Here is a 14,692-nt window from a genome sequence, read left to right on the forward strand (position 1 = left end):
AGGGTCCACGCATAGATACAGCGCTGGATTAAGGGGGGGAGGGGGGGTTGAGGGGGCTGGAGCCCAGGGCCTCACCTCGGACAGTAGTAGAAGGGGGCCCATTTATTCTAACCTGCTTAGTATATAGAACCATGGGCGACAGAACTTCGAGCGACATGTATAAAGCGAGAAAACCAGAACGAGCAGACGGGGCACCCAGCCTAATGCAACAGCATGGGTTTAGCCTGATCATTTGGGGAGAGCTTGTCGAGCTCCAAAACCGGAATTCCCCGCCACCCCGGCGGGGCCCTCTTTCTTACGAAGCGAGGTGCGTTTGCTTGGAAGAGTTTTTGTGGTTCCGTCTGTCCAGTGCTGCCTGGAGAGGAGGGGCAAAGGTAAACACCAAAAACATGTAATGTGGGATGAAGACCTAAATCTCCCTTGCCCCTCATCACCACCATGCCAACCTCCACCACTCAAATAGTTCCACCGCTGTCCTTCTCATAGAAAGGATGTGCTGCAGTACCCAACAGTGCCTCCCATTCGGCTTTTCTTTACCGTGATGGTAATTTCGGCTGGGGAAGATGAGTCCGATAGCAGATGACGATGAGTCTGATGGCAGAGTCTAGGCAGGAAAGGGAAGAAGACGTCACACGTGATTTTACCGCGTGCCGCGGGGCATGTAAAGTAGCCCAGGTATTGGCACAAAATAACCAGGTCTAAGACATTACTGTTTTACTGCAGGTGTTCTAAAGGGGAAGCACCAAGATGGCAACAGCTTTTGCAGAGTTCTGTGTGTTACGGTGCAGGGTTTAGCACTTCGAATTTTAACGAATGAATGCGTGTAACGATTACATTTTCACCTATTCTTGCCCGCAAATGTTTTGCTGTCGGTCCGTACAAAAGGTGCTGATTTTGCTCTAAAGGCAATTAATTCGCTAAATAGTTGGTGTAATTGATAAAATTGAATTACTGGTAATTCCTTTAGAAATGAACGCACACAAATAACAACAACAATTAAATAATATAACTAACTAATTAATGGTTAATAACACCAGGTAAGGGTTAATAAAGAGAAAATGTCAAATTCCTTGACAGCTTAATTTAATGAACTACCATCGATGATTAATTACATTACTATGTGAAAGAGGAGACAACAGAACTCGAAATGCTTTCGCATTCCCGCGAAATTAGTGCACCTTTAATTTTCTTTTTTGCTTCATAAACAACTGCGATTTCTACGACAGGCATGGGCCAATTACGGCCACGCTCTTCCTCACCCGAGACATGCTGGTGTCTCCTCCGCCCGCAACCTGCCGAGTAGACGGGGCGGATAGAAAGTGCGTCGGCGTCGCGGCTCACACCCACGTGACAAATGCATGGCAGCTAGGAGCTGGCTGGGCTGCTGCTCGAGGCTCCCTCCATTGCCGTCGGCATCGAGCAATGCATGAGCCTGACGGTAGACTGGAGCAGTCGCCTGCAGTATGACGGGTCAAAGATTACAGCCGGGCAGACGATACGTCTATCTGAGACGTCTTAGAAGAAAACTTGAATCAGTTTGCAACTGCATCACACCATGAAAGTGTCGAGGAATTGTGGCAACGTTTTAAGGGCACACTAAAATATTGCACTGATAGGTTTGTTCCCACTCGCTCAAAGAAATCGAAGCAGCTCGATCCTTGGATCACTAGAGAGATCATTCAGTTAAAGCGCAAGGTAAAAAGGCTCCGAAAGCAAAAAAAATAGAGTGATAGAACTTTCAAACATCAAAAAGAAGCTCAAAACAGTGTTATTAGATTCGAAAAAACTTACTTCAATACAACATTGACTAATTTTCTCACAAGCTCACCACAAAAGTTCTGGCGATATTTTTCAGCGAAAAAGAACGCAATCACACAGGTAATGGATGGGGACGATGAGGTGACTGATAAAAACGATATTGCAAATCTGTTTAATGATTTCTTCCAGTCGGTCTTTAGTAGGGATGACAATGATATTGAGAGTGATCATACAACAATTTACCCGTTGTCATACTCAATGCACGAGATTCGCATCAATAGGGAGGGCATCTGTGAGCAGCTGCTGTCTCTGGACCCGAAGAAATCGAGCGGTCCCGATGAAACACCGACGGAATTCCTTAAACGGTATGCTGAGTGGTTATCATATTATTTGCAAATTTTATTTGAAAAGTCGTTGCGGGATCATTCTTTACCTCGTGACTGGCGCAGCGCAATAGTAGTTCCGGTATTTAAAGGCGATAATCGACTTCTTGTAAAAAACTACAGGCCAGTTTCACTCACTTCCGTATGTTGCAAGGTTTTTGAACACATATTAGCTAAACACATCCTTCATTTTTTGGAAATAAATGACCTATTCTGTCCAATTCAGCATGGTTTTCGAACCGGCCTTTCGACAGTAACGCAGTTAATGGAAACAGTGAACGACTTTTGCAAGGCTATAGATGAACGTCAGCAGGTAGATGTGGTCTGTGTAGACTTCTCGAAGGCTTTCAATAAAGTTCCGCATCATAAGCTTCTTTTTAAACTACGCAGATTAGGAATCGCTGAAAATATAGTACTATGGATTCAGGCCTATCTAAGTAACCGCGGTCAAGTCGTCAAAATAGAAAGTGCGGTATCGGATAGGCGTGAAGTTCTGTCGGGGGTGCCACAGGGCTCCGTTTTAGGTCCGCTTTTGTTTTTATTGTATATAAATGATATTTCTGCTATCGTCGAATCGCCTGTCAGAATGAAACTTTTTGCCGATGATTGTTTGATTTACTCTCCTGTGGCTTCCCCGGCAGATCAGATGAACATAAATAGGTGTCTTCAGTCGTTAAACTCGTGGTGCCTGAAATGGGGCATGGAAATAAACTACCAAAAATCTAATTACATGCAAGTAACAAGGAAGCAGAATGTTATGATGTTACGATTCAATATCGGTGAAAATTCCTTAGATCAAGTAAAGTGTCTCAAGTACTTGGGAGTGACATTAACAAATAATCTTGACTGGCGCACCCATATTGAAAATGTCTATTTAAAAGCCTACCAGAAGGTCTGTTGCCTGAGGAGGAAGTTGCCGAATGCGACTAGAGAAATTAAATTGATTGCGTACAAGACGTTCGTGCGGCCAATCATAGAGTACGCAAGTGCAGTGTGGAGTCCTCATCAAAAGGGTTTAAAACGGCAACTGGAAAGATTGCAAAGGATGTCAGCACGTTTTATATGCTCTAAATACCGCCGCACTGATTCAGTCACAGCAATGCTAAAAGAGTCAGTTAGAATCACTAGAAGTAAGAAGAACAAAGCAGAAATTGAAACTTTTTTTTCTGATAATGAATCATAAAGTTAAAGTTAATAAACATCACTATGTTACACCTCCCCTGAAGCGTTGCCCTCGGAAAAATCACAGTAAGGTATTACAACCTATTATTACACGTACTGATGTCTATCGCTACTCCTTTTTTCCCGATGCTGTAGAAATTTGGAATCAACTACCAAGTGACGTTGTGGACCAAACAGATGTAGAAATATTTGTGATAGGTGTGAACGCGTTCCTGGAAGATTGCTGTGCAAATCTGTAATTCTGTGCATTTGAGTGTTTCTTTTTTTTAGCGAAGAGAATTGCACTTGTGTCTGTATGTGTTTCCCTCCCTGTAATGACCCTCATGCAGAGGGTTAACAGTATGAATAAATAAATAAATAAATAAAAATAAAAATAGCGGTCAGCTGCGGCAATGACAATACACGCGACATTATTCCTTGAACTGCCAAAGCCACGTTCTCTGTTTATTTTGCCGGTAAATTCAGCGCGAAGGAACGAAGGACACAGAAAGGGGACAAAACAAGAGCTCTTCGGTATCTTTGTAATACGTGCCTATCGCAACTATGTCGTTTTTCTGTATGTATATATTTTTGCGTTCAGCGCCTGTTTTGTCCCTTTCTGTGTCCTTCGTCTTTTCGCGCTGAATTATCGCCAAAATAAACTACATCCAACTCGCCCAACTCACCATTCATGGCGGCTCACACTCTGAGTGGTCTATGCAAGAAAGACTGTTCGAAACCTTCCGCCGTGTCGCCCGGTGCGAAAAATCTACAAACTTGTTGGGCGAGTTGGGCTTCCTAATCTATAGTTATAGCGCGATGGACAGCTCCCAGAAAAAAGGACACACCACAACACATGCAGCTGCGTTGTGTCCTTTATTCTGTATCCCGACTGCCACGCTGTAACCACGTAATAGAGAAACACTCAAAGATGACAGCAAGCGGTAAGATGACAGCCACAATCGCAAAACAACACGCTCTACTTTAGCTGTTATAATGACTGCGTGAGTCAGCCCGAGCGATATCACAACCAGTGAATATATATAGATGCGCGAGGCATAAGCGGCGTGTGGTTCGACGCAGCTGAGGTGGATGGTGTCCATGCGTGCCTGTTTAGCAATTTCAACACAGCTGCATCGTACAACCATGTTGAGACAAGGGACCACGCAGAGATAGCAGTGTGGGTGCTAGCGCACCCACCAACCGGTGGGTGCTCTGGCACTTACTGGGTTCGCCGGTCAACCTGGGTCGCATAAACCTACGGTTGGCGCTGTTTGAAACAGCCGCCTGAAATGAAGGGGCGTATGACGTCACTACTACCAGAATAGTCACGTGACTAAACGCCTAAACAGCTATCGCTGAATCTCGCACTACGCATTCATAACCATCCTGCAATTTTTTTTCTATCTTAAATGATGCGTGATAAGTTAGTATACATGCATAATGAAGCTGAAACTTCTTGCCCTCGCTAAATAATTTTAAGTTCCGTTTTTCCTCCCATCGTTTCGCTTTGGCTTCAAATGCCAAGGAGTGGCCGTGAAGTGACAGACGAGTTAAGGCAGCGCTGTCTGGTGAAAACATAGAAAGGCTGGGATAAAATCACTACTTTGTCAATGTAATTCCCTCCAGCTCAGGCCAATCTGCCCGGAGAGACACAGCAACAGGAAATCAACAGACAGCTATTACATCGCTGAATTTACATCTTGTGACCTCAAAAGCACATGAACTTGTTTTCTACGCCATATATATGGCCACCGTACGGCTGTCGAAACTGGAACAAGGATTATCAGTGAAAACACTGAATGCGTAATTATATACCAGGCTCAACAAATTACACGTGACGATCATAGTTTGCTGTTGTTTTGGGCATCCTTGAAACGAAAGCTCTCACAACCAAAATTCTCTTTGTCCCTTTAAAAATAAAAATGACGATTTAAACCGCCAACCAATCCTGACCTGTTAGGTGTAGTGGAATTCGTAGGGTGCTGGTCTTGATGCCGGCTGCCAGTCACCCTAATACGCGACGCATGCATTTCACACGACTGCGTGGCTGCAGACGACGGCTCCGCTGGGGGTTGCTGATGTCTTGCGAGCACCCGCTGCGAGAGTCAGACGACAACGTTCGCTACCGTTCGCTGAGCTACCGCTTCAAAATGAATGTGGATTAGCTGAACTAATCCAGGATATATAGAAAGCGAAAGCTATGGGCGATCATTGTCTTCATTGGCATTGGCGTTGACAACGTTCCAGACGGCGATAATTTTTGAGGAATGCTAGGGCGCATAACTGGCTCCCTGCATCAGTGGACGCCTCATTCGCGCTTTGATGTACGTGGCAGTGGAGAGAGAGAGATGTGGGCTGTTGTATCTGCGCTGACAACGTTGTGGCAGACATGCTGCACTGCAGCAATAGGCTGCAGCGCTCATTTGTTGACCAGCCTCTCGCGATCAACCATTAACATCCACCTGTCAGTGTGGCAGGGTGGTCGCGCTGTCGGTCCAGTGTGCGGAACGCAATTCGGCTCGTCGCGATGTATGCTGTACAACGCCGCTCGATCCACCAGATGTTCTCCGATTGGGTAGAGGGAGAGGAAGTGTCGCCTCGCGGGGGTACATATATGTATGCGCTTCGCCTTAGTGTGTTGTAGTCTTTATGGAGAGTATGAAAGAAACGCAACAGCGACATAACGAAGCGAGGAAGAGAGAATGCGCTCAAGGGACACCAGAAGAACGCGCCGCACGACTCAAGAAGCGTCGTAACGAAAATGCGGCTGGAACAAGTCGTGACACATCCCGGGGTGACTCTTCAATTGTGGAGAGACCGTCCAGAGTTCTCGAGAGCATCGGAATGAGACGCTGCGTAGACAACCTGCTGAGGAAACGAAGATTTCGCAATTCAGCTAGGGTTAACCAGAGCTAAACCACAGACAACTTTTTTGCAGTTGGACACCAACGCCGTGTACATGAAAGCGAGATTGAGGTGTCCACTCACCCACGGATCCGAGCCAGTTGTGCGCCTTTCCTTTAGAGAAAATAAACGCTGGTGGCTCACTTGTTTTGTTTGGTTTTTGAGAAAGGAAATGGCACAGTGTCTCGCATATCTCGGTGGACACCTAAACTCCACCGTAAGGGAAGGGATAAAGGAGGAAGTGAAAGAAGAAAGGAAGAAAGAGGAAAATGAAAACTAAAAACGGGGGATGTTGAGTAAAGGCGCGGTGCGGCGTAGCGGTGGAACTAGTGGCGCATGCACAGTAGTAACTAGGGATGCTTACCCGAAATGTGTGGCTGACTAGCCTAGTGTAGCTTTCGCTACAAAAGAGCAGCCCGTAGCACTGTCACATACCGGTAAGAAAGGATGGCCCCGGTGAAACGTTTAGGCCAGCCGAAAATAACCGTGGAAAAGATGCACCGTATGCCTTTTTTGCCAAGAGTACAAACGTTCTGTACATTTAGCAATTGAAATTACTCTGAGACTTGATCAGGTTACCCTGCCCCTAAGAGGGACTGCGCTAAAAGACAGCTTACTCCTTTATTTACTCCTACAGAGGCTTAATTCGCGTTTAGAGTGTAGGACGACGCGATATCCTAAAACGCGCATCAGCTAGACGCCCTGTGTTATCTAGAATAATAATTGCTGCCACTTCCTTGCTGAGTGAAAGAGACAAGTTCCGGTTCTTTCAGTCACATTTATCATTTTTTGGCATTTTACATCCAGGCTCCACAGCTGCCCATTTTCGCTGCAATATGGAACGTGTTCTGCTGTTTTCTGTCCCAAATGTCATCTTTTACTGCAAATTGTTATCTTAAGTTACTATTCAAACATGCTCAGACTTGACTCCTTCTGCCGAAATGGTCGTTCTGAAATAGTGACGATTATATAATCCCTCCACTGATTTGATAAGCACCACTCCGTAAGTAAGTGAGCAGCACATAAGGTTTTATTTCATAGCATTGCAATGCCACTCCTAGTGCTTTGCTCAATATTTTGAAACACTTCACATTCCAGAAATTAGCACTCAGTGACTGACCACACGCTATGATATACATCATGCTAAACAACAAATGTAATGTATTACTGTTTCAACCATCCTTCACCCCCTTTCTTTTCGGATCCAACTGAACTCCATCAGTGTCATACACGGACTTAATTTGAGTCAAATGCATTCCTACACGTGGGACGTGCTAAGCCAACATCCGTGACAGCACATAACGCTATATTTTTTGTGCGTTAGCACTAGAGCTCCCTGTTAGCCGCTTAGCGGTTGTCTGTGTGTACCCACCGGGGTGTAGGCAGCTGTCCGGAAAACCTACGTGACGTGACCTTGCACGGCATCAAAATCTGCCAATAGGATTGTGAGCAAACTGCCCGCCCTGGTAGGCAGCAGTTCCGTTAATGACTTCTCGAGAGATGTTGCTCGGGAAAAGAAACCTGGCTCTCACAAGCCGCACCGGTGGCAGCACCTGCCATCGCAGGGCAGTGGAGCATCCCTTAACCGCCACACCACTGTGCCAGGAGTGTTAAGAGGACTCCCAGCGATCTATGAATGTAAAGCAGACAATAACCAATTCCGCATGTTGAGCTTGGCGCATGATAGCCATAGATGCTTATGTGCCGCTAAACCCAATGCACAACTCAACCCATTTCCGCATAAGTGGCCATTAACGTATTACCTCTCTCGTGTAATTAAGCTCTAAGCACAACTAGGGCTAGCGCACCTATGTCTCATTTGCCTAACCACACTAAATCGTCTGTCATTTTTTTTTCTCATTTAAAATATCCTTGCCAACCAGTATTCGAGCTGAGAGTCCAGTCCCAATGTGGTCAACTGCACTAACAAAGAGAATTGGTCATGGCATAGTTTTTTCTGTTTTCGATGAGGCCTACTGCCGTCAGCCGGTCTTTTTGTTTTCGTCAAGTTTTCCGTCCCGTATTGCTGAAAATCTACCGCATAATCTACTGCTTCCTCTTATCCCGCAAGCTTCAAACTCCTACACATTTTCTGAAGATCAGTTCCAGGATAGAATAGACGGGTTACTATATGTTGAAGTCGATAGAAGACCTTGCCAGCACTACTAATGAATCACGAGTAATAAACACGTTATCAGCATCATTAGCTTCATAAACCCGCCGCTAAATGTGGTCGCCTGGCGGAGCAAACATGAAATATTTTAGCGACTTTCTCAAAAGAGCCGTTAGCGGGTCGCACTTGATTCTCAACGCTATTAAAAAAAACTGCCTGCTTCCTGGTTCTTGTTATCCTCTCTTTAGAACCTCAGCGGACTTGGCGTTTTCATTGTGGTTCCTAAAAATCCTAAACACTCCATAGCCCTTCCTTAGGCTGTTATTCAAAGTACATCATGTCTCTGCGACAGAATCACACCGTATCATTAAACCATGGAGATCGGCCTGATAGCTTTTTCTATAACATTAGAGGAGCGCCTGGGAAAAATGGCATGGCTGTTGCGATGAGGACGGCCCACGCGATGAAAGGTGGGTGAGCACAGGGGCACTCACCGTTGCCGCACGATCATCGCTGAAACGCTTCGCTTCGAGCTTATTGTAGAGCGCTCCTTTTGGTGCGTACTCCGGAATAAGGTAGGCACGTGTGTCATCGTGGAACCAGTTAAACACTTCCAGGATATTCTGGTGCCTGCAAGGGAAGCACACAGTGAACAATTCTTAGCCCTTGATTTTTAACGTCCAAAAGAAACGGGAAAAGACGAAGGCAGAAAACAGGACGAAATGCCACCTTCAAATCTTTTATTGCACACATGAAACGTACATGTATGCATAATTTGCCTAGGGACATGCGCAGACAGGTCACCCAAAGGTCACGATCGCTAAGATGAAGCGTGCTTGTAACAGCTCCCTGGCTTTCGTGTATTTACTTTTACCGAGAATGCATACGTAAGTGCAGTACGTGACTCACACAGGGGAATTCGTAAACCGCTGAAGAGGTGCTTTACCAAATCCCCCTGTCATGTGACCTCTCCTACCTATATAGGACAAATTGGACGGTGCGTCAATGAGCGAGCAAAGGTACGTGAGCAAAATGTGGAACAAATGAAGGAAGCTACGTATTTCCCGAAGCCATTAAAAGGTGCGAGTCTCATACTTATGGGCCATGCTACATTGAAATGAAAATGAAAAATTGGTTTTTCGAGGAAAGGAATTGGCGCAGTAACTGTCATATCTCGCCGGACACCCGAAACACGCCGTAAGGGTAGGCGCACGCATTCTCGGTAAAAGTAAATACATGAAAGCCAGGGGGCTGTTAGAAGCATTTTTTATGAAAAAAAATGGCAGTGGCTTAATTAGCTCAGCTATGCCAGGATATATGTATCGAAAGCAAGTGTGAAACTGCCCGGTTGGCCTTGTTCACATATTCCACAACGTATGAAGCACAGGCATAAACGTCCAGTATGACCTATAGGTCCATGTTTGATTTCAGCACCGAGGCTATCCAAGGATTGAAGGGGTCACGTCACTCTTACGCTTATTCTCTAGGCTGACGGCACATTGTTCTTCGGTTTCTTGAGCCTGCCACTGAAGACTCGGGTCTCTCCTCCGGCTGCTGTCGCTGCTGCTAGCGGTCGAGACACCGGACATAAAACGTGCATGTCTCGCGGCGGCGTTTAGCCGGTCGTTCGGCGCGCTGTTCGTCTGTTTCCGGGGCGATTCGTTTCCTCTTCACCTTAATCAGCTGTTGATTCCAGGCCTCTTCCAGCTTATAATTGTCGCCGTCCATACTGTCACCTCAACTGTGGTTGCAGCACACGCCAGCTCTCCTTTTCAATCCTGTGACATATTATGATGCATGCGACGCAGCTATCGAAGCGAGTGGAGGCTACCACAACGACGAGGAACGCGATGGCACGTCCTACCAAATGGCGGCGGTGACCAGCGCGGTGTGACGTCATGCCAGATGGCGCGGCGAGCGCACGAAGCACAGTTACCTTCCGCTGCGAGGCACGCGCTGTGACGTCACATGCCTCGATGGAGTACCCCCACGGCGAAATCGCGAGTTTGCGGCCAATAAAGCCTTCGCTTTATTCGCTTTATTGCATTGTACGCGCCTGAGTAAAGATTCTGGGAGTGTGCTTCATCATGTCTGTTGTGATCTTTGGGCGCCCTATCTGGGCATTTGCTGATGAAAGCTACATATGTACGTTTCGTGTATGTAATAACGTAGTTGGAAGCGGCACCTCGTCCTGTTGCCTACCTTCGTGTTTTGCCCCTTTTTTTTTGCGCCTTAAAAATCAAGAATGAACTAGTCCAATGGTAAGATCTCTTGAGTGGTTTTAAGTCTGTACTGGAAGGTACGTATAATAGTGTTGGGCAGATATGCCTTCTGAATATAGATTTAATTAATCTTAAACATAATTTACACTATGACCAAACTGCTAACAACGTAGAGTATTTTTGAAATTCGTCTATGTTAAAGAGCATTCAAAAACAGGCACTCTGAGCCGAGCAGACACAGGAAACCGCAGAACAGGAACGGTCAATGAAAAAGCGTTAAGCAGAGACAAGGACACGAGGTATTCATAGATCGCCTTATTCACGGTCTCCTTTCCTTTTTTCGCAAAAGAAAGAATGCCAACGCAATTATTACGCCTGCCTATCTTCCTCACGTTGACTATTTTCCTGAGTCATTAGTGCAAACAATACAAACCTGAAAATAAGGGACAGCACGGATGCTGATAAAAGAGGCTGTACTGGTTTCTTAAAGTGAAGCTGGACCATTCGTCGTGAATTCTGAGAGATTGAAGTAATTGACTGTCTCATGCTTGTAAATAAAGCACACCAAGGGGCGCAGCGGCCCTTTCTCCGCTGTGCCCCTTGCGAGCCTGGCCGCTCGGTTACAAGTGTAGTCCTTCTCCCGAGCATCTTCCGAGACATCGTTCCTTCATGCGAATGAAGTGAGCGTGAACCGCACATAGCGAATTCGGGACTGGGAGCGAAACGTCAGTGCTCCCCGAAGGAAGCAACACTGAGGTGGCCCCGGATGCGGGTTGCGACGCCACCAGTAAAGGCATAGGTCGAGACACGAGCACTCATCCTCTGTGTTGACTGCGTATGTTCGCCTAAAGCAGCGAGGTGAAATGCCACACAGTGCGCGTCTGAGTCCCGGTCGATACTAGCTCTGCGCTTCCTGAAGTACAAAATTTCCAGCTTGTTTTTATTCACTTCAGACAAATAATAACCACAGCTGTCACTTACGATCACCAGTTTAGCCAATCAACGTGTTCACAAACAATTTGCGACAGTATTCGTGACGTCACAATACATCTATCATGACAACTGTTTGGTATAAACCGAATTTAGATTTCCTGGTTTTTGCAGTTTTAAAGTTCTTCTACTCTGTATTTTCAAAAGCGGTTTTTGCCGCACAAAAGCGACTCTAAAGAATGCAATGTTATCGACTGAAAATGTAAAAAAAAGAAAGCAGGTTGCCCTTTAAATAACGCCACGAGGTTGAAATTTATCGGAAGCTTTCCAATTGCAGTACGTCTCTAGCTCTCTCTTCCTTCTTTCATTCCCTACTTCTTCCCTTCCCTCATGGCGCAGTTGAGGTATCCACCGAACTTTGGATTTTGGCAGCCCTGAATGTATACTACATGTAGACCTGGAATCTTCGCCTTACTAGGCGCCGCGGTGGCTCAGTGGTTATGGCCATCGGCTGCTGACCCGAAAGATGCGGGCTCGATCCCGGCAGCGGCAGTTGAATTTCTATGAAGGCGAAATTCTAAAGGCCCGTGTACTGTGCGATGTCAGTGCACGTTAAAGAACCCTACATGGTCGACATTTCCGGAGCCCTTCACTACGGCGTCCCTCATAGCCTCAGTCGCTTTCGGATGTTAAATCCCCCTTAACCAAACCTTTGCCTTAACAGCTAATGGCCTTAAAGTACACAAGGGGCAGGATAATCTTCAAGCTAGAGTGTAGCACGACTCAGAGTATTAGAAAGTACATACAGTGATAGCCCATTCGTGCCAATGCGAGTCGGAAACCGAGCAAACTTGCCTCACCTCAGCATGGATTTCAATCTCTCTGATCGGCTGGTGCCCCAAGCGACACTGCTGCAGCTCAGACTTTTCCAGCACCTGGACGCATAACGTTGGTGATTAAGATTATTTTGTGCTGTCATGTATTGGTGGCGGGAGTCCAAGCAGTGAGGAAGACGGCCAAAAGCGATTCTAAATGTAAACTTTACTGGGGCTGCACTGCGTCCTGTCACGACCCAGCTGGCGGCCTAGCGGCGGAATTTTCCCGCGCTTGGCTACGTCGGAATGACATTCCCCTTTACCTGGTTCTCAGCAAGAAGGACGGATGGGAAAGCGACCGACGATGGACAGATGACGGGGGAATGAAAGGACGGCACGTCAAGTAGTTAACTGTGTCCGACCACAGAGTTCTCGCCGCAGTTGAGGCCCGCGGCCCCGCAGGGAACACAGGTGTTTTTGATGGACATGTTGCAGCTTGCAGCACTGTTGCATCGCAGTAAGAAATAGCGGCGGACTTGCGATTTCTCCTCGCCCATTTGCACGGGTTGTCTCTGCAACAAGTGACTCCGCTTGCTACGTGCTGTGCAACTTTTCCCATCTTGGAGAAATGGTCAAGGTGTGTGACGTTACGTAGGGAGTAGGCAGCATACCTTGGGTGCCTCCTTTTTTCCTCTCCGCAACACGGCGACGGAGCGCACTTCTGCTGCTCTCCACGGCAGGAGTGCATCAATCACACCTACCGTTCCGCTGAACGCATCAAAATGCACCGGCGTTTTATGCAGAATCCACTTTCATGACCTGCGCATGCGATGCCGGCAGAGGCTGTTGATCCTGACCGATTGTCAAGGTCAAATGTGAGATAGATGGTGCAACAGCCACTAGTGTCGCCTACTGTAGCTGCCGTCATGTGTCGAACCTGAATACCACCAGTTTTGCTCATGGTTTCACCGCTAGCTACATTCAAGGTCAAACTTGCGGCCCCGCTCAAGTCTAGCTACTTTCAAGGTCAAGCTTACGGCCCCTTTGACGGCTCGAAAAGCTGGCGCTGTGAAGCTTTTCGCTCGAAAAAAGAAACTCAGATAGTCACCTTCCACGAAGCACCACACTTCTCGCGAGGCTGGTTCCACTGCAGGACACGGTCTCCCGTTGCCAGGATGCCCACGCGGGCCCTGAGATGCAAACGACGGAATGGCAGGGACTGTACTGCTCCGGTTCCTCGCTGCACCTCTGGGCAGCTGAAATTCATAGGTATGCACAGAATGGGGGCGAAGTTATTGCCCCAGCTGAAGGCTGATTGCGTACAAGGCAGTGCGGTGCCATAAGGGGAGTGAGTTTAGCATCGCGAACAAAGCTCCAGAAACTTATCTGACCACGTGCGTGTTCCCAAGCTATCCGGAGCCCACGGGTTAATAGCTCTAACTATACGAGTTCCGAGATGGGGCGTCACACTAGACCGTTGGGCCGTTCTGAATTCAGGGAGCGCAAAAGAATTGTGTGTGGGCTCTGGGGGCTTTGAAATGATGAACCAGCCAGGAAATGTGCCTCGTGTTGGATTGGCCACTGGCTGATGAAGGGGTGGAACCTTAGGTGATTTACGGAGCGTGCTGAGTGAGAAAGGTCGCTCTGGGCCCTGGCGACAAGGCTCATCCAGTCGTTCGACGCATAAACTTTAAATTTTTGACTGTTTGCTATTCTTTCACATGTTAAAAGTTTTGTCAAAGTGCCATTAAACCCGCTTGTTTTCGTTTTCTCAAACATCAAGTTCCATCTTTCCTCAGCCCGAAGGCTTGGAAACGCTACCCGATGGAACCCGGGTTCACGTAAGCCAGCTCGCCACGACAACTGGTTGTCATCGGTGGTCTGCCGATACCACAGTCGTAACAGCCCACAATGGAGTGAATCACTCGGTGGCGGCGAAAGCAACAAGCGTGCTCGGCGGTCAACGAACAGAATGCCCGCTGTTGAAGGCCGTGCTTAATTTAAAGCTGATAGCGAACTTTCGAGACAGGGTGTGGAAAGTTACTGCGACATTCTGGAACAATCTATAATCAGCTCCACCTCTATGCGATCAATCGAAATAAATCTGTTCGCGTCATGCTCAGCAAACAAAAAGACAAATTTGCGTGTTGGCAGCTTTGAAGAATGAACAGTACAAAGATTCGCAAAATATGGCATAAGGAAAGCTTTGACCAAAGTGCACAATGTCGCAAGATACTGTGGGTGCACTCTGGGGTCTTTCACTCATCCATCCGCACAAAAACCGTTTGGCCACAGCTATGGTCGCACGCACAGCGCTTAACCACAGTTTCTTCACACTGTAGTTAGAGTGCGCCTAGTTAAGCATTTCAAATGCGTTGCAATTTTAACAGCCTGCATGAAAAC

The 14,692-nt window shown here is 47.0% G+C and overlaps 1 protein-coding gene across 1 annotated transcript in view; it reads right to left on the minus strand.

Moving 5' to 3' along the window:
• Positions 1 to 13,479, minus strand: part of LOC144134905 (uncharacterized) — a 40,912-nt gene extending 27,433 nt beyond the window's left edge. The window contains exons 1-2 of the mRNA XM_077667715.1: positions 13,398 to 13,479; positions 1,248 to 1,456 (exon numbers count right to left, since the gene is read on the minus strand). The gene's annotated coding sequence lies outside the window, so the exon portion shown is untranslated. The remainder of the gene's footprint in view (positions 1 to 1,247; positions 1,457 to 13,397) is intronic.
• Between the last annotated feature and the right edge of the window lie 1,213 nt (positions 13,480 to 14,692).

The sequence above is a fragment of the Amblyomma americanum genome, chromosome 5, assembly GCF_052857255.1.
Source record: "Amblyomma americanum isolate KBUSLIRL-KWMA chromosome 5, ASM5285725v1, whole genome shotgun sequence".
NCBI lineage: Eukaryota > Metazoa > Arthropoda > Arachnida > Ixodida > Ixodidae > Amblyomma > Amblyomma americanum.